Raw genomic sequence first — 24,579 nt, forward strand, 5'->3', positions numbered from 1 at the left:
ACAGTGTGTCTCTGTCAGTGTCTCTCACTGTCTGTGTTTCTGGCAGGGAGGGAGGGAAGGAGAGAGGGTGCAGGGAGGGAGGGCAGGAGAGAGGGTGCAGGGAGGGAGGGCAGGAGAGAGGGTGCAGGGAGGGAGGGCAGGAGAGAGGGTGCAGGGAGGGAGGGCAGGAGAGAGGGTGCAGGGAGGGAGGGCAGGAGAGAGGGTGCAGGGAGGGAGGGCAGGAGAGAGGGTGCAGGGAGGGAGGGAAGGAGAGAGGGTGCAGGGAGGGAGGGAAGGAGAGAGGGTGCAGGGAGGGAGGGAAGGAGAGAGGGTGCAGGGAGGGAGGGAAGGAGAGAGGGTGCAGGGAGGGAGGGAAGGAGAGGGGGTGCAGGGAGGGAGGGAAGGAGAGGGGGTGCAGGGAGGGAGGGAAGGAGAGGGGGTGCAGGGAGGGCAGGAGAGGAGAGGGGGTGCAGGGAGGGCAGGAGAGGAGAGGGGGTGCAGGGAGGGCAGGAGAGGAGAGGAGAGAGGGGAGGGCAGGAGAGGAGAGGAGAGAGGGGAGGGCAGGAGAGGAGAGGAGAGAGGGGAGGGCAGGAGAGGAGAGGAGAGAGGGGAGGGCAGGAGAGGAGAGGAGAGAGGGGAGGGCAGGAGAGAGGAGAGGGGAGGGCAGGAGAGAGGAGAGGGGAGGGCAGGAGAGAGGAGAGGGGAGGGCAGGAGAGAGGAGAGAGGAGAGCAGGAGAGAGGAGAGGGGAGGGCAGGAGAGAGGAGAGGGGAGGGCAGGAGAGAGGAGAGGGGAGGGCAGGAGAGAGGAGAGGGGAGGGCAGGAGAGAGGAGAGGGGAGGGCAGGAGAGAGGAGAGGGGAGGGCAGGAGAGAGGAGAGGGGAGGGCAGGAGAGAGGAGAGGGGAGGGCAGGAGAGAGGAGAGGGGAGGGCAGGAGAGAGGAGAGGGGAGGGCAGGAGAGAGGAGAGGGGAGGGCAGGAGAGAGGAGAGCAGGAGAGAGGGAGAGAGGAGAGGGGAGGGCAGGAGAGAGGAGAGGGGAGGGCAGGAGAGAGGAGAGGGGAGGGCAGGAGAGAGGAGAGGGGAGGGCAGGAGAGAGGAGAGGGGAGGGCAGGAGAGAGGAGAGGGGAGGGCAGGAGAGAGGAGAGGGGAGGGCAGGAGAGAGGAGAGGGGAGGGCAGGAGAGAGGAGAGGGGAGGGCAGGAGAGAGGAGAGGGGAGGGCAGGAGAGAGGAGAGGGGAGGGCAGGAGAGAGGAGAGGGGAGGGCAGGAGAGAGGAGAGGGGAGGGCAGGAGAGAGGAGAGGGGAGGGCAGGAGAGAGGAGAGGGGAGGGCAGGAGAGAGGAGAGGGGAGGGCAGGAGAGAGGAGAGGGGAGGGCAGGAGAGAGGAGAGGGGAGGGCAGGAGAGAGGAGAGGGGAGGGCAGGAGAGAGGAGAGGGGAGGGCAGGAGAGAGGAGAGGGGAGGGCAGGAGAGAGGAGAGGGGAGGGCAGGAGAGAGGAGAGGGGAGGGCAGGAGAGAGGAGAGGGGAGGGCAGGAGAGAGGAGAGGGGAGGGCAGGAGAGAGGAGAGGGGAGGGCAGGAGAGAGGAGAGGGGAGGGCAGGAGAGAGGAGAGGGGAGGGCAGGAGAGAGGAGAGGGGAGGGCAGGAGAGAGGAGAGGGGAGGGCAGGAGAGAGGAGAGGGGAGGGCAGGAGAGAGGAGAGGGGAGGGCAGGAGAGAGGAGAGGGGAGGGCAGGAGAGAGGAGAGGGGAGGGCAGGAGAGAGGGGAGGGCAGGAGAGAGGGGAGGGCAGGAGAGAGGGGAGGGCAGGAGAGAGGGGAGGGCAGGAGAGAGGGGAGGGCAGGAGAGAGGGGAGGGCAGGAGAGAGGGGAGGGCAGGAGAGAGGGGAGGGCAGGAGAGAGGGGAGGGCAGGAGAGAGGGGAGGGCAGGAGAGAGGGGAGGGCAGGAGAGAGGGGAGGGCAGGAGAGAGGGGAGGGCAGGAGAGAGGGGAGGGCAGGAGAGAGGGGAGGGCAGGAGAGAGGGGAGGGCAGGAGAGAGGGGAGGGCAGGAGAGAGGGGAGGGCAGGAGAGAGGGGAGGGCAGGAGAGAGGGGAGGGCAGGAGAGAGGGGAGGGCAGGAGAGAGGGGAGGGCAGGAGAGAGGGGAGGGCAGGAAGGAAGGAAGGAAGGAAGGAAGGAGGGAGGGAGGGAGGGAAGGAAGGAGAGAGGAGGGAGGGAGGGAAGGAAGGAGAGAGGAGGGAGGGAGGAAAGGAAGGAGAGAGGAGGGAGGGAGGGAAGGAAGGAGAGAGGAGGGAGGGAAGGAAGGAGGGAGGGAGGGAGGGAAGGAGGGAGGGAGAGAGGAAAGGAGAGAGGAGGGAGGGAAGGGAGGGATGGATGGAGAGAGGAGGATGGAGAGGAGGAGGAGGGAGGGAGGGAAGGGAAGGAGGCTGAACGGACGGGCCCAAGACCTCGGGCTGGATTTACAGGTAGGTGGCGTCGGGTCTCGGGGGGGAGGTTGCGGAGGTCCGGTGGGGGGGGGGGGGGGGAGAAGAGAGTCGCGGAGGTCCGGGGTGGGGAGCGGAGGTCGGGTCGGGTTGGGGTCGGGTCGGGTGGGAGGAGCCTTATTCACGCAACCCCAGTGAGGCCATTCGACCAGGGCTAGGGGCTGCGTGCTTCGGGCCCCTCCCACAGTTTTGGGCGCCAGGAGCTACTGCACATGCGCGCCCACTGTGCAGAGGCCCCGCCCCCTACAGCTTGTGCTGCGCTGCACCCAGCTGCAGAAGACCTGCAGGGAGCCGGAGAATCTGTAAGTTTTTTTTAGGCACACTTTCTGGTGCGAAAAACGGGTGTCCAGGTCCGGCGCGGCCCGAAACTTGGGCCCATAATGTGCCCAGGATAACAAACACAGAACCCATTTTAGATTATTTCAGGTACGGGATCTATCCTTTTCCCCCACAACATTCTTTTCGTCTCGAGAAGGCAGAAGAATAACACTATGCTTCCTTGTTTTAGGCTTTAAATGCCAACAATTTTACAAAACAGGAACTGAACAAGTGAAAACTAGCAGTAACATTTTTCTTAAACAGTAATTTTGTACTTTACTAGCTTCTTGCAAGGTAGAAAATAACATCATTTGCAACTCTTATTCCAATGCTATGCTAGAATTACATTTGTGTCATTCTTTGATCCTTACCGTAGAAATTACAAAATGTTGTTTGCTTAAATGCTTCACATTTGAAAAGGACAAATTAATGAATATAGCAAAATAATGACCAGGGTTTTGTGAATGCAAATTGCAACTCCATTTTCAATTTGGGAGAGCAAATCAAAACACATCTGAAGAAATCACACAAATTTTTGTATTTGAATTGAGTGGCTTGGCCCTTCCATTGGACACTTGCTGTTTTCAGAAAAATTGACAAACTAGTGTGACAAAATGAGCTAGAGCAATCTTCTGACAGTGAGGCTGGTTTTTAACCCTTTATGCAACATGACAATTAACGAAATCAACACCAAGCTAAATATTAGACAAAAAATGTTTTTGTATGAATTGAAATCTGCATCTTTAGGCATGATAAATGGGACATTTTGCCACAGGACTAGCAACTACACTTTACTATAGTTTATTGCAACCATCAATTTCTCCTGTCTGCTCGAAAAGGAAGTAAATACAAAATTGCAAGACCAAGAAAAGTTCAAGCGGACTTAGGGCTAGAAATTCGGCAATTTTACAACTGAGTTTTTGATGTTATTTCACCTTTTTTAGTGAAAACCAGTCGGCGGAAAATTTGGTGATATTTTGCAGCGGCAGTTTTCAGATACCACTTGAGAGAGGAGCGCCATCGTGCAAGATCCGAATTAGCATTTGCCAAAAATTTGGCTCGGTGCGCACCTGTATTTTGTGCGAAAAATACCGACATGTAAAAAGCTGCATTGCAGCCCTTGGAGCAGTGGTAAGTATGAAGACCTGCAAAAAAAAGGCAAGTTAAAGTTTTTATTTTTTTAATTATTTTGCAGTGATTCGATAGATAAGTGTATTGTAAATGTTTTTGCGAATTTTTTTTTCCCCCAATTTATTTTAAGTGTTTATCCTCCCCCCCCTCCCCACCCCAAGGCCCAACTCGCAGCAGTATCGGCCTGGGACTAAAGTTGGTGAGGAACCGAATTTCTAGCCCTAATAGTCAAATTTATTTACGTTAAATAATTACACTGAAGCAGAAAAAATTCCAAAATACTGATGGTCAAATACTTAGAAAATAAAGATGGAGTCCTCCAACAATGGCAAATAACCAGTTCAGAATGTATTCCTCACAATCCAATAATGTGCAAAACTTCAGGAGATAATAATATAGACTTCACAACATCATGTTTGTATATAGCTGAGGCAATATTCCTACCACCACATGGATTCCAAGTTTTAACTCACCACAACCTTCTCAAGAGCAATTAGGGATGGACAATAAATGCTGACCTTACCAGTGACGTCCACATTCTAGGAACAAATTTTTAAAACCTCCAGAAACTAGATCAAACTGAAGGTATTGAACACCGAACTGAAGATCACTGGCATTGCGCCAGAAGAAGCCTTTCACATCCAATAATGTGCAAAACATTAGTTATCTTTCTCTCCAGATATTCTGCAACAACCATTATCGATAATAAATCTGCTTACTTTCTCCCAGACTAAAAACTTGCACACATTAATAGCTCAAAGAAATAATGAACCAGCCATCAAACAACATGATCTAATTACATCACCAAAGGAAGCCAGCTGACTTTGAAATTGTGGATGAATCAGGGCAGTTTTATGCATTAGCCTTCCCCCATCAGAGACAGTTATCCAAAGGCAATTTTCAAAATTCACATCTAACATCATAAAAATTACAATTTAATAACTGTTCCCTATTCGATACAAGAATATTCTGCCATCTTATCAATATCCCCTTGCTTCCTTTGGTCCTCACTATTATTTATCATGCCTCCGACTTTATTATTGACTTAAATTTGGACACCGCTCCCTCTAGTCCTGTATCCAAACCATTAATGTCCACGGTGAACAGAAGTGGTCCAAAAACAGAGCCATGTGGAACTTTCAACCATCTGAGGAACTGCCCTTAATTCCATTTTCTCCCTTCTAAACAATGTTAGCCTTTTCCTAATTCCACACCCCATAATCTTCAGTTACAATTAAATCTCACTTTCAGCCAACTACAGACCTTCCTCAAGAACAAAATAAATAATAAACACCATTTTCCATAGCATTTTCATTACCCATCACTACACAGTTCCACAGTATAAAATTGACACCTGTCAAAAAGGCTAAATACAAACATTAAATTCACAAAACATTCTTACAGTAATTTATGACTGCCCTGAAAAGTTACTTGTAAAAAAAAAAACTTGAAAAAATTGATTTGAGTCCTGCTGTATTTTGCCACACCAAAATGAAAAAAATTAACAGGTTATAGAGGATTCTGAGAGTGTTGGGAATTGGGGTTAGGGCTCTACTTTTAATTACCAGTTTGTGAACTTCAGTTAATGTTACTTTTATAAATGTTATAATGCATCTTGAAAGCTTCAGTACAAAGGATTGCCATCACTCAAAAGAGTTAAGCATCTCCAAGAATGGACTATTCTCATTATAACTTAATATTCGACTACTTATTATGACAACAATAGCACAAGACTGAACGAAACATCAAAGTTGCAAAATATTTTCTTTACTGAAATTATGCTTTTTAAATGGGTATTTTATAGCTTCTCCACCAGAAAGGAATGCATGAAACACCAGCCTTGATAACAGACAAGTCAGCATTCTCCCATTAGCCAATGGCACCTCAATTTCCTCCCAAGGCTGAGATCATAACAGCATATGCAAACTTGTAGGTGTAAATTGCAGCTGACCATCCTTCCTCACTTTGAGGTTACATCTAGGACCATCTATATATTTCTTTACATTTAGGACCATCTATATATTTCTTTACATTGGGGTATCACATTGTCAGTCATTAAAGTTGAATTGAGAATTGCTAACAAAGTGCTACGTTAGGTGCTATACTCAAAATTATTCTTACAAGAGTAAGCTGGGTGTTTTCAAAGCAATTTTTTTGAACAAAACTCATTAAAAAAAAACATTTATTTGAGCCAAATGCCTTTGCTCCATCTTGCATCAGGTGAAGGCACCAATTACTGTTCACTTAATGTTAGTAATGATGCTACAACATTAACATAGAAAATAGGTGCAGGAGTAGGCCATTCGAGCCTGCACCGCCATTCAATGAGTTCATGGCTGAACATGCAACTTCAGTAACCCATTCCTGCTTTCTCGCCATACCCCTTGATACCCCTAGTAGTAAGGACTACATCTAACTCCTTTTTGAATATATTTAGTGAATTGGCCTCAAAACTTTCTGTGGTAGAGAATTCCACAGGTTCACCACTCTCTGGGTGAAGAAGTTTCTCCTCATCTCAGTCCGAAATGGCTTACCCCTTATCCTTAGACTAACCCAACATTGGGAAAATTTTTCCTGCATCTAACCTGTCTAAACCCATCAGAATTTTAAACGTTTCTATGAGATCCCCTCTCATTCTTCTGAACTCCAGTGAATACAAGCCCAGTTGATCCAGTCTTTCTTGATATGTCAGTCCCGCCATCCCGGGAATCAGTCTGGTGAACCTTCGCTGCACTCCCTCAATAGCAAGAATGTCCTTCCTGAGGTTAGGAGACCAAAACTGTACACAATACTCCAGGTGTGGCCTCACCAAGGACCTGTACAACTGTAGTAACACCTCCCTGCCTCTGTATTCAAATCCCCTTGCTATGAAGGCCAACATGCCATTTGCTTTCTTAACCGCCTGCTGTACCTGCATGCCAACCTTCAATGACTGATGTACCATGACACCCAGGTCTCGTTGCACCTCCCCTTTTCCTAATCTGTCACCATTCAGATAATAGTCTGTCTCTCTGTTTTTACCACCAAAGTGGATAACCTCACATTTATCCACATTATACTTCATCTGCCATGCATTTGCCCACTCACCTAACCCATCCAAGTCATTCTGAAGCCTCATAGCATCCTCCTCGCAGCTCACACTGCCACCCAACTTAGTGTCATCCGCAAATTTGGAGATACTACATTTAATCCCCTTGCCTAATTCATTAATGTACAATGTTATCAGCTGGGGCCACAGCACAGAACCTTGCGGTACCCCACTAGTCACTGCCTGCCATTCTGAAAAGTACCCATTTATTCCTACTCTTTGCTTCCTGTCTGCCAACCAGTTTTCAATCCACGTCAGCACACTACCCCCAATCCCATGTGCTTTAACTCTGCACATCAATCTCTTGTGTGGGACCTTGTCGAAAGCCTTCTGAAAGTCCAAATACACCACATCAACTGGTTCTCCCTTGTCCACTCTACTGGAAACATCTTCAAAAAATTCCAGAAGATTTGTCAAGCATGATTTTCCTTTCACAAATCCATGCTGACTTGGACCTATCATGTCAGCTCTTTCCAAATGCGCTGCTATGACATCCTTAATAATTGATTCCATCATTTTACCCACTACCAATGTCAGGTTGACCAGTCTATAATTCCGTGTTTTCTCTCTCCCTCCTTTTTTTAAAAAGTGGGGTTACATTGGCTACCCTCCACTCCATAGGAACTGATCCAGAGTCTATGGAATGTTGGAAAATGACCGTCAATGCATCCGCTATTTCCAAAGCCACCTCCTTAAGTACTCTGGGATGCAGTCCATCAGGCCCTGGGAACTTATCAGCCTTCAAACCCATCAATTTTCCCAACACAATTTCCTGACTAATAAGGATTTCCCTCAGTTCCTCCTTCTTACTAGACCCTCTGAGCCCTTTTATATCCAGAAGGTTGTTTGTGTCCTCCTTAGTGAATATCGAATCAATGTACTTTTTCAATTGGTCTGCCATTTCTTTGTTCCCAGTTATGACTGCCCCTGATTCTGACTGCAGAGGACCTACGTTTGTCTTTACTAACCTTTTTCTCTTTACATACCTATAGAAACTTTCTCAGTCCATCTTAATGTTCCCTGCAAGTTTCCTCTTGTACTCTATTTTCCCTGCCCTAATCAAACCCTTCGTCCTCCTCTGCTGAGTTCTAAATTTCTCCCAGTCCCCGGGTTCACTGCTATTTCTGGCCAATTTGTATGCCACTTCCTTGGCTTTAATACTATCCCTGATTTCCCTTGATAGCCACGGTTGAGCCACCTTCCCTTTTTTATTTTTACGCCAGACAGGGATGTACAATTCTTGTAGTTCATCCATGCGGTCTCTAAATGTCTGCCATTGCCCATCCACAGTCAACCCCTTAAATATCATTCGCTAGTCTATCCTAGCCAATTCACGCCTCATACCTTCAAAGTTACCCTTCTTTAAGTTCTGGACCATGGTCTCTGAATTAACGGTTTCATTCTCCATCCTAATGCAGAATTCCACCATATTATGGTCACTCTTTCCCAAGGGGCCGCGCACAATGAGATTGCTAATTAATCCTCTCTCATTACACAACACCCAGTCTAAGATGGCCTCCCCACTAGTTGGTTTCTCGACATATTGGTCTAGAAAACCATCCCTTATGCACTCCAGGAAATCCTCCTCCACCATATTGCTTCCAGTTTGGTTAGCCCAATCTATATGCATATTAAAGTCACCCATGATAACTGCTGCACCTTTATTGCATGCACCCCTAATTTCCTGTTTGATGCCCTCTCCAACATCACTACTACTGTTTGGAGGTCTGTACACAACTCCACTAATGTTTTTTGCCCTTTGGTGTTCTGCAGCTCTACCCATATAGATTCCACATCATCCAAGCTAATGTCCTTCCTAACTATTGCATTAATCTCCTCTTTAACCAGCAATGCTACCCCACCTCCTTTTCCTTTTATTCTATCCTTCCTGAATGTTGAATACCCATGGATGTTGAGTTCCCAGCCCTGATCATTTTGGAGCCACGTCTCTGTAATCCCAATCACATCATATCTGTTAACATCTATTTGCACAGTTAATTCATCCACCTTATTACGGATACTCCTTGCATCAAGACACAAAGCCTTCAGGCTTGTTTATTTAAAACCCTTTGTCCTTTTAGAATTATGATGTACTTTCGCCCTTTTTATTGCTTGCCTTTGTTTACTCGGCCTTCCACTATTGGTTTTTACCTTTCTACCATCTGTTTCTGACTCCATATTACTTCGCCCTGTCTCACTGCATAGGTTCCCATCCCCCTGCCATATTAGTTTAAACACTCCCGAACTGCATTAGCAAATGTTACCCCCAGGACATCAGTTCCAGTCCTGCCCAAGTGCAGACCGTCCCTTTTGTACAGGTCCCACTTCCCTCAGAACTGGTTCCAATGTCGCAGGAATTTGAATCCCTCCCTCTTGCACCACTGCTCAAGCCATGTATTTATTCTAACTATCCTGCTCCCTCTACTCTGATTAGCACGTGGCACTGATCGCAATCCAGAGATTACTACCTTTGAGGTCCTACTTTTTAATTTAACTCCTAGCTCCCTAAATTCAGCTTGTAGGAACCTCTTCCCGCTTCTTACCTATATCGTTGGTACCTACATGTACCACGACAACTGGCTGTTCACCCTCCCTCTCCACAATGCTCTGCAGCCGCTCCGAGACATCCTTGCACCAGGGAGGCAACATACTATCCTGGAGTCTCGGTTGCGGCCGTAGAAACTCCTATCTATTCCCCTTACAATAGAGTCCCCTATCACTATAGCTCTCCCACTCTTTTTCCCGCCCTTCTGTGCAGCAGAGCCATCCATGGTGCCATGAACCTGGCTGCTGGTGCCTTCCCCTGGTAAGTCATCTCCCCCAACAGTATCCAAAACGGTATATCTGTTTTGGAGGGAGATGACTGCAGGGGACTCCTGCACTACCTTCCCGCTCTTGCCTTGTCTCTTGGTCACCTATTCACTATCTATCCTAACCCTTACCTGCGGTTTAACCAACTCACTAAATGTGCTATCCACAACATTCTCAGCATCGCGCATGCTCCAGAGTCCATCCGCAGCTCCAGTGCCGTCATGCGGTCTGTCAGGAGCTGCAACTGGACACACTTCCCGCACACATAGTAGTCAGGGACACTGGAAGCGTCCCTGACTTCCCACATAGCACAGGAGGAGCATGACAAGGGTCCGAGCTCTCCTGCCATGACTTAACCCTTAAATTAATTTACTTACTAAAATTTACTTAAACACCAAACAGCTACTTAGTAGTTCGCTGCCAATTAAACCAATCTAGAAGTCAGTCTAAAAGAGAGTTATACTTACCAGTCGAACAGCCAACCACTTACCAGCTTGGCTGTGACATCACCTCTCGATTTTGCACCCCTCTATCTTTGTCTGCAACTGGTTGGGCTGGTCTCTGGGCCTTCGTCTCCTACTCTCGCACTCACCAGCTGCTCTAGTGTCAGCACTGGTAGGAAAAACAAGACAAAACAGCACCTGCCAACCACGCTTGCCCGAACTCACCCACTTACCAAACTCACAAATGCCACTCTATGCTGTTGCACTCTGTGCTCTGCACAAGCTGCCTCTTTTTAAACTGTATCTAGGTCAGATGACTCACTACTGGTCAGTCGTTTACAGAATTGGTTTTAACTAGCTGCTAATTGCCTCCTACTGGAGAGTTACCTTGTTTTTCTTTGCCTAAACCTGAAAGATTCCCAACTATTTAACTTTTCCCCTTTAAATTAAACTGCTACTTACTTAGAAGCTACTGGCAATTGCCACTAACAATTTCAACAGTGACTATACTCCAAAAAGTACTTCATTGGCTGTAAAACTCTTTGAGACGTCTGGTGGTTGTGAAAAGCGCTACACGACGACATGCAGGCCGTGATCCTTACCAACGGATCCATCACAGACCCAATCCACATCCGGACTGGGGTCAAGCAGGGCTGCGTCATTGCCCTAACCCTCTTCCCAATCTTCCTCGCTGCCATGCTCCACCTCACAGTTGACAAGCTCCCCGCTGGAGTGGAACTAAACTACAGAACCAGTGGGAAGCTGTTCAACCTTCGCAGTTTCCAGACCAGGTCCAAGACCACTCCAACCTCTCGTCGAGCTACAGTACATGGACGACGCCTGCGTCTGTGCACACACAGGCTGAACTCCAGGACATAGTCAATGTATTTACCATGGCGTATGAAAGCATGGGTCTTACGCTAAACATCAGTAAGACAAAGGTCCTCCACCAGCTTGTCCTCACCGCACAGCACTGCCCCCCAGACATCAAGATCCACGGCGCGGCCCTGGATAATTTGGACCACTTTCCTTATCTTGGGAGCCTCCTATCCACAAGAGCAGACATTGACGATGAGATCCAACACCGTCTCCAGTGCGTCAGTGCAGTCTACGGCCGCCTGAGGATAAGAGTGTTTGAAGACCAGGCCCTCAAAACGGTCACCAAGCTCACGGTCTACAGGGCTGTAGTAATACCCGCCCTCCTGTATGGCTCAGAGACATGGACCATGTAGACACCTCAAGTCGCTGGAGAAATACCACCAACGATGTCTCCGCAAGATCCTACAAATCCCCTGGGAGGACAGACGCACAAACATTAGCATCCTCATCCAGGCAAACATCCCCAGCATTGAAGCACTGACCACACTTGATCAGCTCTGCTGGACAGGCCACATAGTTCGCATGCCAGACACGAGACTCCCAAAGCAAGCGCTCTACTCGGAACTCCTTCACGGCAAACGAGCCAAAGGTGGGCAGAGGAAACATTACAAGGACACCCTCAAAGCCTTCCTGATAAAGTGCGACATCCCCACTGACACCTGGGAGTCCCTGGCCAAAGACTGCCCTAAGTGGAGGGCATGCATCCGGGAGGGCGCTGAGCTTCGAGTATCATCACCGAGTTCATGCAGAAATCAAGCGCAGGCAGCGGAAGGAACATGCGGCAAACCAGGCTCACTGCCTACCCTCCCCTTCAACCACTGTCTATCCCACCTGTGACAGAGACTGTGGTTCTCGTATTGAACTGTACAGCCACCTAAGAACTCATGCTAAGAGTGGAAGCACGTCTTCCTCGATTCCGAGGGACTGCCTACGATAATGATATAAATGCAAGTCTTGCTTTCTTTTACTGAACCACGGCAGATTTCTCCAGGATAAATCTGCATTTGGATAGGCAAGGATTAATTAGGAACAAACAGCACGGATTTGTTAAGGGAAGATCGTGTTTGACTAACCCGATTGAATTTTTTGAGGAGGTAACCAAGAGGGTCGATAAGGGTAGTGCGTACGATGTAGTATATATGGACTTTAGCAAGGCTTTTGATAAGGTCCTGCATGGTAGAATGGTCATGAAGGTTAAAGCCAGGGCAAAGTGGCAAGTTGGATTCAAAATTGGCTTGGAGGTAGGAAGCAAAGGGTAATGATTGATGGATGTTTTTGTGACTGGAAGGATGTTTCCAGTGGGGTTCTGCAGATCTCAGTACTGGGGCCCTTGCTTTTTGTGGTATACATCAACGATTTAGATTTGAATATAGGAATTATGATTAAGAAGTTTGTAGACGATACTAAAATTGGCTGTGTGGTTGATAATGAAGAGGAAAGTCACGGGCTGCAGGAGGATATCAATCTACTGGTCAGGTGGGCAGAGCAGTGGCAAATGGAATTTAATTCAGAGAAGTGTGAGGTGATGTACTTTGGAAAGGCTAATAAGGAAAGGGTATACACATTAAGCAGTAGGCCACTTAATCGTGTAGATGAACAAAGGGACCTTGGAGTTCTTGTCCACTGATCCCTGAAAGTAGCAGGCCAGGTGGATAAGGTGGTTAAGAAGGCATACGGAATGCTTGCCTTTATGGCCAAGGCACAGGATATAAGAGCAGGGAGATTATGCTTAAATTGTATAATACTTTGGTTAGGCCACAGCTGGAGTACTGCGTGCAGTTCTGGTCGCCGTATTATAGGAAGGACGTGATTGCACTAGAGAGGGTGCAGAGGAGATTTACTAGGATGCTGCCTGGAATGGAGAATCTTAGTTATGAGGACAGATTGGATAGGCTGGGTTTGTTCTCATTGGAACAGAGGAGGTTGAGAGGAGACCTCATCGAGGTGTACAAAATATTGAGGGGCCTGGACATAGTGGATAGTAAGGGTCTATTTTCAATGGTGGAGGGGGCTATTACGAGGGGGCATAGTTTTAAGGTGGTTGGTGGAAGGTTTAGAGGGGATTAGAGGGGGGGCTTCTTTACGCAGAGGGTTGTGGGGATCTGGAACTCGCTGCCTGGAAGAGTGGTGGATGCAGAAACCCTCACCATTTTTAAAGAGATGGTTGGATGGGCACTTAAAAGTGCAGTAACCTGCAGGGTTACGGATCTGGAGCTGGTAATTGGGATTAGACTGGATGACCTTTTGTTGGTCGGCGCAGATATAATGGTAAGTACCACAGGGAATAGAATACGGCCAGGGTGATCTCCTGGATGGGTCGGAGAGGAATTTTCCCAGATTTTTTCTCTCTAAATTGGCTTGGGTTTTTAAATCTGGTTTTTGCCTCTCCTAGGAGATCACATGGCTCCGGCTGGGATGGAGTGTAGATGTTTTTAGTATAAGGGGTGTTGCAGTGGTGTAGGGCGGACTGGTTGGGCTGGGTGCTCTTTGCCTTTCCGTCATTGTGCATGGGTTTATATGTAACCTTTAGGGCTGCTGACGAAGGGCTGTGCGGCTCTTTGTCGGCCGGCGCAGATACGATGGGCCGAAATGGCCTCCTTCTACGCTGTAAATTTCTATGTTTCTCGAGTCTCTCACCCAATACCAATTGCATACAAGTTTGTATTAGGCCAGAGACTCAATAGGAGCTCTGGAAAGCACATGAAGGGAAACAATGAAGAACGCCATACTTTTAGACAAGTTATTGCTTATATTAGCCGAGCAGGAATCATAAAATGTTGCGTTGCAACAATGGGGAAGACCCGACTCAAGTAACTTTATCACAGAAATAGTTTTATAAAATAAACTAGGTTTAAGTAAATGGGAAAGAGGAGATATTTTCTTACAATGCCATTCACCTTTACATTTTAATGATGTTTCCCCACCCCACACATTAGCAATATTACATTTTGAAAACAATATTCTATAAATCCCTAGTCCATTTCGTTAATACAAGCTTGATAAAACTGATGAGTTTTGTACTAGGCCAAAGACTGGAAAATCATTTTGTTCTAGTTTTGACAAGGTGCTACATCTACCTTGGTTGGTCTGTATTGGACAGAACCTTAGTCATCTCAAGTGGAGTTGCAGAGAGTGTGTGAAGCTACCTTATTCATCAACATTTCAATTTCAGTCTAATTAACCAGAGATGTTGAAGAATTGTCAAAAAGGTTGAATTCTTCTAGTCTGATTTTCCAACTGAAAACTCTTGTCAAATAAAGTCATGAAGTAAATTTATATGGGTTACCAGAAAATTTGAAGATCTATTATCGCACATTTCTTGATTTCTGATTCTGCTGGCGATTATATCAACTAACCAGTTTGCTTTGAATAACATTATGTCGCACCGTATATCAGTTTCCACACTGAATTATCATCACTGGGCACCTTGCAACAGCACCAAACATTCTTTTAAGCTAGGTACAATGCCTCAACAATCCCCTCAGTATTATTTCTCTTCAGGTCATGGAACTGAAGCCACAGAGCAAAAAAATTGGCAAAACTAGAAGATTCCATTTGTAAAAAATTGAAAATGAGTATGTTCAGAAATTAAACTATAAATTAGTGCATATTACAACCAAATGATTGGGATTGCGCTGACTGTTGTAACATTCTGTGGTTTGGATGACTCGCTTGTAAACAACTCGAGCTTTGCTCTTTCTACAATAGCATACAACTCTGTCAGATAGCTTTTACCGAAACTGGTCTGTTAATTCTCACACCAGCTGTGGATTTGCTTTACACAGCAATATCAGTCCAAGTTTTTCAATCAAAAAGCCGCAACTAGCACACGCACACAAGTACAGTTATCAGTCTCATTCTGCACAAGACAGCACTACCTTCATTTCTCAAGGACCTCTGATACCTGGACCACCACCAAGTGACCAACATTTCTCACTGCCTTCCCCCACCTTAGAGCTTTCACTAGGAATTATTCACCAACATTTTCACGCCGTATCCACATGAACACTGTGGCGGCAGCAACTCACTAAGCTTGCTTTGACAGAACGTCACAGCCCCGTGACCTCTAGCACCAATAAGTATCAATACCATCAGCTCCAAATCACACACCATTCTGATCCATTTCACTCTGCATCTGGGGGGGCGGAATTTCCTGTACGGGCGGCTCCTGCGCACTCTCCACTTCATCCAGACATGTCCCATTGGGGATCTGGGGTTGACAGCATTGTATGCAGAAGTACCGTCCAATAGATTTTAAACTCACTTCATGGACTCCCAGGCCATTTGTAACTTTTGCGGCCTGGATGAGCGTGTTTCGCATCTACACCAAGTGTCAGAGGTTGCAGTCTCTATTCCATTACTTGAAGGGGCTGCTCCTCAACTACTGGCTTCACTTCAATCCCACGATCCTGATCTTTGGCCACCTGGTGCGGAGGGGGGGGGCGGGCAAGTCCGAGGACCTCCTCATGGGTCTGTTCCTGGCCTAGGTGGCCATCCACAGGTCCAGGTTGGCTCTGGCTGCCTGCCTGACTCTGTTCCGTGGCTATATCCGTGCCTGGACGAACCTGGAAAAGAAGCATGCAGTGTCTTCCAGCACATTTGAGGCCTTCTACGCCCACTGGGTACCGCAAGGCCTAGAGTGCAAAGTCGACACAAAGTCGGGTGATTTTTTTTTTATATATATATATGTTTCCATTGTTTTATGATTTTGTTTTCTATTAGTTGTGCCGCTTTAAACGGGCACCGTTCTGACAAAGGGTCTCCGACTCGAAATGTTAACGGTTTCTCTCACCGTGCCTGACCTGCTTGAGTGCTTCGAGCATTTTCTGTTTTTGTTTCGGATTCCAGCATCCGCAGTATTTTGCTACTGCACTTTTCCTTGTTTTGTTTGATGACACTGGGGCAACACAGTGTTGCCTTATCGTTTTATTTATGAAAAGGTACACCATCCTGATTTGGATACATAAATGCAAATCCTTCATAGTCACAGGGTCAAATTCCTGGAATTGCCAACTAACAGCATCGCGGGAAAAGCACCACTAAAAAGACTGCTGCAGTTAAAGGCGGCCCAACATTACCTTCTCAGGATAATGAGCCAGGCCAGCATTGTCCACATCCAGTGAATAAATGAAAGAAAACATATGCTGCAAGCGCTTCACACTGATTTACTAACAAGCTCAGCTGCTGTGTTCTCTTGCCACCTAGCAGAATGTGTTGGTAAAACAACTTGCATTTATATAGCACCTTTATCCTAGTAAAACATCCCAAGGCTCTTCACAGGAGAGTTATCAAACAAAATTTGACACCGAGTTGCATATGGAGATATTAGGACAAGTGAAGTCAAAGAGGTAGGAGCATCTTAAAAGGAGGAGAGGTAGAGAGGCAGAGATATTTAGAAAGTAAATTCCAGAGTTTTGAATCGAGGCAACTGAAGGCACGGCCTCTAATGGGGGACTGTTTAAATTGGGAAAGCGCAAGAGGCCAGAATTGGAGGAGCACAGATCTCAGAAGGTCGTGGGGCTGGAGGAGGTTACAGGGGTAGGGAGGTGCGAGGCCATGGAGTCATTTGAAAACACGGATGAGAATTTTAAGAACGAGGCATTGCTGGACCGGAAGCCATTGTAAGTCAGCGAGCACAGTGGTGATGGATGAACGAGACAATGTGAGTTAGGATACGAGCAGCAGAGTTTTGGATGAGCTCAAGTTTAAGAAGGGTGAACTAGAATGGTCAAGACTAGATGCAAGAAAGGCATGGATGAGGGTTTCAGCAGATGAGCTGAGGCAAGATAGGAGACGGGTGATGTTACGGAGGCAGAAGTAGGTGATTTTAGTGATGGAACTGCTAAGCGATCTTGTGCTATTTAATTTACAGTATTTTAAAACAATTCACACAAATACGATGATAATTCCTGCTGGCCAGTTAGTCAGTCACCATTCAATGTCAAGACTAGTATTAGCTGTGTCTCAGTGGGTAGCACCCTCGCCTCTCAGTCAGAAGGTTGTGAATTCAAGTCCTACTCCAAGGACTTTAGCAAACAAATCTAGGCTGACACTCCAACGCAGCCCTGAGGGAGTGCTGCAATGTCGGAGGTGCCGGCTTTCGGATGAGACGTTAAACCAGTCGCCGTCTGCTCTCTCAGGTGGACGTAAAAGATCCCATGGCTCTATTTCGAAGAAGAGCAGGGGAGTTATCCCCAGTGTCCTGGCCAATATTTATCCCTCAATCAGCATCACTAAAACAGATTATCTGGTCATCATCACATTGCTATCTGTGGGAGCTTGCTGTGCGCAAATTAGCTGCCACATTTCCCACATTACAACAGTGACTAAAAGTACTTCATTGGCTGTAAAGGACTTTGAGACATCCGGTGATCGTGAAAGGCACTACATAAATGCAAGTCTTTCTTTCGAAGAGGAAGAATGGTACTAGGGGAGAACAGTACACATGAAACTACAGACTGGCAGGAGTCAACATCTTCAGGAGAGGAGGAATGAGGGAATAAAATAGAAATTGGAGCATATTTTACTCGCCCTGCTTCAAATTTCACAATTTTTTCCATTGCTGACTCAGTGCCAACTCAGACTGGGGTATGATTTTGCAGGTGCTAGCAAATCCTGCACTCTCTCATTCAAGTGATCAGTCTTCAGACGTGAGCCTTGACAGCGAGCGTTGGCATGCTATCATGTTAAGTATCACCTCTGAACCTGATCCTGTCCTCACCTGACAGACGCACACAATTTCATTGGATTGCAATCAGGAGTTGAATATTATGGTTTATCCTTATTGTCCCTAGCCCAGATGTATTGCATCCACTCTACTATCCCAGCTCCTGAATATTTTTCCTACAGTTGTCAGGCCAATAGACAGAAAGGGCACTTTAATAACCACCATAAGATCAGGTTATGTGCCCCATGGCTATCAAGATTATCAGTACTAAATACTTGAAAATATCATACTAAATTCATAGGGTACTGCACTAAATTCTCAGACATAACTTGTTTCATAAGTCCCACAACAATTAAGAATCTGTAGCTCTGACCAAATTAGCATGATTATAACTTCACATAAGGTATATTTAGGGATGGGCAATAAATGCTGGCCTTGCCAGCAACGCCCACATCCCAGGAATGGTAGGTAAATAAACTAAGTAAAAAGTATTTCAGCCACTGTACAAAAAGTCACAGTGGCCACTTCAATAGCATATAGTCTTACAAGGGAAAATTTCTTGTGTATGTGAGAACACAAATTAATTCAGTTTATCAGTAGCATACAGTAAAGCAGTACTTTGGTACAAACAGTATAGAATGCAGCGTTCTCTCAATGTAACAAAAGAAATAAGATAGGGCCTGCTGAGTAGAAACCAATAGAACACTGCTTTGAACAGCAGCAGTGAATTTAACAAAGATGCTAACAGACAGAAACATACTGTTCCTCGCAAAAATAAAAGCTACAATATTGATTAAACAAATTGAAGGAGATATTTTGTGGCTGCTTTTGAAATCATACATCAGGAAAAAATATATAATTTTCTCCACTCAAAATATTATATTCATTAGTTATATGTCTTTCAGATGATAAAGATCCCGTGGAATTATTTCAAAGAAGAGCAGGCAAGTTCTCCCCGGTGTCCTGGCCAATATTTATCCCTCAACCAAAATCACTAAAAAACAGATTATCTGGTGATCATCACATTGCTATCTGTCTGTAAACTGGCTGCATGTTTCCTACGGCAGTGATTACACTTCAAAAGTGTTTTATTGGTTGTAAAGCATTTGGGATGTCCTGAGGTCATGAGAGGTACGAAGTAAACAGTCTCTTTTTTTTACATGTTTACAAGTTTCTTTACACTATCAACACACATTTTTCATTAAATATATCTTGAATCCTATGCTGTATTGTAATGTGATAAGAGTCACAAGAACATATGGCGTTTATTCACCATGGCATACCTCACAGTATGTGCAACTAAAGGGATGTCTATTTTAACAGATTGCCCATATGAAGTTCCACCATGATATTAAACAAGTGCCTCCCCTGAGCTTCTGGTGGGTAATGATGCTAGTACAGGGAGTCCAATCTACAGCCTTAGAGACCCAAGCCATGGCAATCTGGCCCTCAAAGCTCAGGCGACACAGCTCCATTTGCACTTATATTTCTCAATTATCCATTAAATATTCTTATTTAAAGTTTGTGGAGGTTTGGAAAATCTGTTTTTAGAACTGTTGACTCCTGGGTGGATAAATCCTAAACTGGAACATCAAGACAGTAGTAATTACAGCTGGAGGTACTTGCAAAATTAAACAGAACATGGATTTAAACTTTTTATATAGTTCTCAGGCTTCATAGTATTCAGCCCATAAAGAGAAAAGCTTGGATAAACGACACATTTTAATAGGTCCTAGGTTCACACCTAATCTGTATGGTTTGCTGATCTCAACGAGGCAGCAGCACTGGATGAAACAATCAGCTTGCAGCACTTCTGGACTGGGATGGGAAGGGAATGGGTGGAGAAATCAGTAACCCGTGTTGAAAAGCTCACGTACGTGGACGTCAGGTAATGGCAGAATCGCACGTGATAGAGGTGCCCTCCATAACAATCATAGTTGTTTGGACAACTGCTTGCATTCATGGAAACATAGCTAAGCAAGAATCATCTTTAAAGAAAAGGGGAGAAAATTAGAAGGGAAAAAAAATACAAGCACTTCACCCCACAGGTAAGCTTATAAATATTAAGGGGAATGGAAAGTACAGTGTAATTAATATATGCAAGTAATACACTGAATTTCCAAATGGCCAGCTTCTCTGTGTATCCAGAGAGCATCAGAGGCTTACAAATCAGATGATCCCAAGTTTGGCTTCTCATTTTTAAGCACAGTGGGCCTCAGGACTGTTGGCTTGAAGGAGAAAAAAAAATCAACCATGGATCCTGTTCTGGTGCCTCCCATGATCAAATAGTCTGTAACACTCATTGTCAAAGCTCACAAGAATGGCCATTTGGGCTTGATAAAGGAAAACAAGCATCCAGAAAACAGAATCCCAGCATCGAGTCAAAGTCTTCAGTAGAGGAAGATAGGAAACAAGGAGAAAAATTGTAAAAACTAAAATAATTACCATTAATCAACTACAGATTATGTTGAGATAAGCTTCCATCAATAAATTAATGATCATTAGTGTCCTACATCAACATTACACAGTCAGGAGACAGAGCACATTGCCAGCACTAAAATACTTCCAAAAAGTGCTGATAATTATAATAATTATGACTCTATAGTACATGAAAGAGACCTAAATACTAATCTAATCACAGGGTGCAAAGGACAATCTTTAATCGTGATTTAAGATATGTTAACTGCCGAGTTATGAAAGTGCGGTTTAGAAAATTCTCACATCATCTGATCTCAGTTCTTAAAAAAATTAAATATTAATTATGTGACGTTATTGGGTTTTTTTAAAAACACTACTCAAACCTTAGATCTTACTAGATAGAGTATAGTATGAATGCAGTCAAATGCAAGATATTTGACTGGGTTGTCTGTAACTGAAGTTACATACAATTTAAATTATGCTTCTTTATATTACAGAGTTGGTTCTAACATTAAAAGTGCGGACAGAGAAATCTCTTTTATAAAAGGACTCAACACTTTCTCTGCCAGTGACAGGGGACTTTGCCGATTATTTCCAACATGGTGCTACCTGGCCAACATTTATCCCTCAACCAACATCACTAAAATAGATTATCTGGTCATCATCACATTGCTGTTTGTGGTACCTTGCTGTCCACAAACTGGCTGCTGCATTTCCTATGTTACAACAATGACTACACTTCAAAAATTATTTAATTGACTGTAAAGCGCTTTGGGACATCCTAGGTTCGTGAAAAGCTCTATATAAATGCAAGTCTTCTTCAATTATTAAGGATGTCATAGCAGTGCATTTGGAAAGAGGTGACATGATAGGTCCAAGTCAGCATGGATTTGTGAAAGGGAAATCATGCTTGACAAATCTTCTGGAATTTTTTGAGGATGTTTCCAGTAGAGTGGATAAGGGAGAACCAGTTGATGTGGTATATTTGGACTTTCAGAAGGCGTTCGACAAGGTCCCACACAAGAGATTGATGTGCAAAGTTAGAGCACATGGGATTGGGGGTAGTGTACTGACATGGATTGAGAACTGGTTGTCAGACAGGAAGCAAAGAGTAGGAGTAAATGGGTACTTTTCAGAATGGCAGGCAGTGACTAGTGGGGTACCGCAAGGTTCTGTGCTGGGGCCCCAGCTGTTTACACTGTACATTAATGATTTAGATGAGGGGATTAAATGTAGTATCTCCAAATTTGCGGATGACACTAAGTTGGGTGGCAGTGTGAGCTGCGAGGAGGATGCTGTGAGGCTGCAGAGCGACTTGGATAGGTTAGGTGAGTGGGCAAATGCATGGCAGATGAAGTATAATGTGGATAAATGTGAGGTTATCCACTTTGGTGGTAAAAACAGAGAGACAGACTATTATCTGAATGGTGACAGATTAGGAAAAGGGGAGGTGCAAAGAGACCTGGGTGTCATGGTACATCAGTCATTGAAGGTTGGCATGCAGGTGCAGCAGGCGGTTAAGAAAGCAAATGGCATGTTGGCCTTCATAGCAAGGGGATTTGAGTACAGGGGCAGGGAGGTGTTGCTACAGTTGTACAGGGCATTGGTGAGGCCACACCTGGAGTATTGTGTACAGTTTTGGTCTCCTAACCTGAGGAAGGACATTCTTGCTATTGAGGGAGTGCAGCGAAGGTTCACCAGACTGATTCCCGGGATGGCGGGACTGATCTATCAAGAAAGACTGGATCAACTGGGCTTGTATTCACTGGAGTTCAGAAGAATGAGAGGGGACCTCATAGAAACATATAAAATTCTGACGGGGTTAGACAGGTTAGATGCAGGAAGAATGTTCCCAATGTTGGGGAAGTCCAGAACCAGGGGTCACAGTCTAAGGATAAGGGGTAAGCCATTTAGGACCGAGATGCGGAGGAACTTCTTCACCCAGAGAGTGGTGAACCTGTGGAATTCTCTACCACAGAAAGTTGTTGAGGCCAATTCACTAAATATATTCAAAAAGGAGTTAGATGAGGTCCTTACTGCTAGGGGGATCAAGGGGTATGGCGAGAAAGCAGGAATGGGGTACTGAAGTTGAATGTTCAGCCATGAACTCATTGAATGGCGGTGCAGGCTAGAAGGGCCGAATGGCCTACTCCTGCACCTATTTTCTATGTTTCTATGTTTCTTTCTTTTACCAATAACACTTTGGCCAAATTTACAAATGAGATCTTGCACTAATTACTCAGGTGCAAAATTCACATACACACAAAACACACATGCAACTATAGCATTAGAGTCCCAATTCCTCATGTCATTTCTCACTGATGCCGAATCCATCCGCTTTATAAATGTACTATTTTGGATTAAATTTGCAGTTAACCCACCCGAAAAATGTTCAACTGTCCCCCCTTTAGAGGACAGAAAGCAAAGATTGCTGTATCAGTTATAGCAAAGACGATGCTAATACTTTGAGAGGTATTATTTTCAAAGTAAACAAAAACTTGAGACCCGTTGAAGTAACATCACGCAGTAGCCATTAATTGTAGAAGGAAGATAGCTTGGTGTTAACCGCTCACCTCCCCACTAGCTCAAGAAAATCACTGCATAATACAATAAAAAATCTGAGGCAGTTGGGTACCAATACACTAAAAAAAAACTTAAACCAGTTTGCTATAATCTAATTGCACTCCTAACTTGGTTCCAAAGCTCAAGTGGACACAGTATTAAAAAAAAATCACACTCAGCATTGTTACACTATAAACTCAGTGAAAACAAAACATCTCTGCTGCAACTATGTGAAAATTGCTTATACATTATACTTTTCTAAAAAATCTTACAGCAACACTGTTGGGGGTATAGCTGAATTTGTAATATAACTTTTTACAATCTGGAGGCTACAACGTACATAGAAAATAGGTGCAAGAGTAGGCCATTCGGCCCTTCTAGCCTGCACCGCCATTCAATGAGTTCATGACTGAACATGCAACTTCAGTACCCCATTCCTGCTTTCTCGCCATACCCCTTGATCCCCCTAGTAGTAAGGACTTCATCTAACTCCCTTTTGAATATATTTAGTGAATTGGCCTCAACAACTTTTTGTGGTAGAGAATTCCACAGGTTCACCACTCTCTGAGTGAAGAAGTTTCTCCTCATCTCGGTCCTAAATGGCTTACCCCTTATCCTTAGACTGTGACCCCTGGTTCTGGACTTCCCCAACATTGGGAACATTCTTCCTGCATCTAACCTGTCTAAACCCATCAGAATTTTAAACACATTAGATGATTTTTCTAGCAGCGTAAAAGCCAAGTACCAATCAACTCAGATTTTCTCGTAGGTGTACTTGCGTATAATTCCCCACCACATCCTCCTCTGAATGCATTATGACCGTGAGAATGGCACTTAGAATTGCTCTTTCAATTAATTGTACTATAATGTTACCATAATCATGCTGTGTATACACACAAAGAACACATACCAATTAAGTGAAATTTTAGGCTGGAATGTGTAGTGTAACATCCATGTAGGGTACTATCACTACAATGGAGTATATTGTGAAGTCAACTGTGTAAATACCCCAGCCCAAGTGTGCTGACAGTGCAGGTGAGTGTTGCGTAATATTACACATTTTAGCCCTAATGCATAGGATTACATAGGATATACAGCATTCGGCCCAGCCAGTCCATGCCACTGTTTATGCACCAGTCCATGCTGCTCTACTCAAGCCTCCTCCCACCCTTCCTCATCTAACTATCAGCATAACCCTCTATTCCCTTCTCCCTCACATGCTTATCTAGCCTCCCTTTAAATGCATTGCTTCAACCACTCCCTCTGGTAGCAAGTTCCACATTCTCAACGGGTAAAGAAGTTTCTTCTGAATTCCCTATTTGTTTTCATGGTGACTATCTTACATTGATCGCCTCTAGTTTTACTCTTCCCCACAAGTGGAAACACTCTTTCTGTACCCACTCCATCAAAATCTTTCGTAATTATAAAAGATCCCAATTAGGTCCCCCCTCAGCCATCTCTTTTCAAACCTGTTCTTCGCCCTTTCCCGACAGTATATCTTCGCATTTCTGGTATAATCCATGTAAATCTTTTGTGAATCCTCTCCAGTGCCTCTATATCCTTTTTATAATATGACGACCAGAATTTTTTGGTTTTATTCATTTCGACTTGTGAGCATTTATTGCCCATCCCTAATTGCCCTTGAGAAGGTGGTAGTGGAGCTGCCTTCATGAACACAGTACTCCCAAGTGTGGAGTAACCAAGGCTCGATACACTGTCATGTCAATGTTGTTAAACGTAGTAGAATATTGCACACTTGCTCGCAGTTGTAGTGTAATGTTCCAACCAGAGAATCATGCGATGCCAGTGTAGTGC

The 24,579-nt window shown here is 45.2% G+C and overlaps 1 protein-coding gene across 1 annotated transcript in view; it reads right to left on the reverse strand.

The window, feature by feature from the left end:
* LOC139236716 (E3 ubiquitin-protein ligase RMND5A) overlaps window positions 1-24,579 on the reverse strand; it is an 80,167-nt gene that overhangs the window by 54,695 nt on the left and 893 nt on the right. The gene's annotated exons all lie outside the window — the stretch shown is intronic.

The sequence above is a fragment of the Pristiophorus japonicus genome, chromosome 2 (assembly GCF_044704955.1).
Source record: "Pristiophorus japonicus isolate sPriJap1 chromosome 2, sPriJap1.hap1, whole genome shotgun sequence".
NCBI classification, from domain to species: domain Eukaryota; kingdom Metazoa; phylum Chordata; class Chondrichthyes; family Pristiophoridae; genus Pristiophorus; species Pristiophorus japonicus.